This window comes from Camponotus floridanus, unplaced genomic scaffold (assembly GCF_003227725.1).
Source record: "Camponotus floridanus strain SB8 unplaced genomic scaffold, Cflo_v7.5 scaffold393, whole genome shotgun sequence".
In the NCBI taxonomy this organism is placed as follows: domain Eukaryota; kingdom Metazoa; phylum Arthropoda; class Insecta; order Hymenoptera; family Formicidae; genus Camponotus; species Camponotus floridanus.
Window position 1 is genome coordinate 15823 of NW_020229540.1, and position 1758 is coordinate 17580.

Here is a 1758-nt window from a genome sequence, read left to right on the forward strand (position 1 = left end):
TGCCGCGTGAAATATTCCCGTAAATTATCTCAGGGCGATTTTTGTGTCTGATTTCGTGGATGTCGTCGTCGATTGTTAAGTATGCATGTGGGCGTTTATTGTACTTTATCGTATGATGAGCGTTAGAGTGTTTGCGCCTTTGTCGCGCTTATTACGCCGTCGAATAGAGCGTAATAAATGATAATTTGTGTCTGTCGAATATGTCGCGGTGCGAAATAATCGCCAAAGTCCGACGAGAGTAAAATCTGAGCTGCTTGCGCGGAAGAAAGAGGCGAAACGCCGGCAGAGAAAAATCTCCGGCCGCCGTCGGCTATCGAATATCGAAAATATCGTTCGCCTGTCGCATACGAGATCTGTCTTCGCAAAACTATTAGTTATTTCCGATCTCTGGTTAATTAGGCTGTTGAACTATTAAGTTGTCGTTTAAACTTGCGAATTGGGAAATTGTGAAGAAAAGTCAGTAGCGATAAATCGTCGATTTGGTTGTCGAAATTACGATACCTTTTGAGTGAATATTATCCGCGAATATTTTCGTGCCGAAAATACTTTGTCTTTCGAGAAATATCGTTCAGTCCCGCAAACTCCAACCATAAAAACGGGCTCGGATAAACAACAGGAATGTGTTAGCGCTCTCGTTTTTGGTTGTCGATTTCAAGCGAACATTTGCTTTGAATAACGTCTTATTATTCGTGCCAAGATTAATTTGATTGTGTATTTCGCTTTCGTATTTTCTTGAATTTATTGTTAACCGTTGTTTTCAAACTGATCTGTTATTCAAGTTTATTTTTACATTTTTCTTTTATATTATTTCTCTATTAATAAATTTGTTATATTTCTTTGTTAAAATCGCGTAATTTATTTGAGTGTTAGTTTCTCGTGGTTGTCGATACCCGTTTTGTGTCTGTCGCATTTTGAATTAATGAAGTCTCGCATAATCCATTGACTTTCTTCCAAAACTCCTCCCCTCTACCGTTAGGCGAGCTAATCGGCCCGTAGCGAAGCAGGCTATTATTTTTCGCGTTCTTTGGAGTTTCGTGGAAAAACTGATGCGTGAAAGACCGCATTTGGCGCCCAACTTATCGAGATATCGAAACGGCCTCCGCTCCGCTGCGGCTCGCGCGAGAACGCCCTCCATCCCAGTTCCTCTGAGCGCGAGTACATTAATTTCGCTATTTTTTTTTTACGGCGTTTTCGCTTCCCCGCGCACGCTCCCCAACATCTCGAGGAGTGTGTCGATTAATTTGAATTGAAGAAACGTCGCAATATATATATATTATATATATATATATATATATATATATATATATACAGGGTGATTCAAAATAACCCCTGTGTCCGTGAAATGACACATTGTTGAGTCAATTCTAAGACGATTTTTCATTTTGCAAAATTTCGTCCGAAGCTTAGTTTTCGAATTATTAAAGAAAGAAGTTAACGCATGACGGGTCGGATACAAGAGATAGGCAAGGGTGACGCGAGACCCGTCAGACGCGGGCGCTTACGCGGGGCGCCTGCTGCGATCAGCTGGTATACACACAACACACATGCGACACATACATTCTCTCTCTGTCTGCTGTCTGTCTGTCTGTCTGTCTGTCTCTCTCTCTCTCTCTCTTTCATTCGCTCACTCTCTCTCACATTTTTTTTTTTTTTTTTTTTTTTTTTTTTACGAGAGGGGAAAATGCATTTTATGCATACTCACCGGTCGATCCAGTGAGTTATGTGGGACTCGAGTACCAAGTCGAATTACCAACTCGG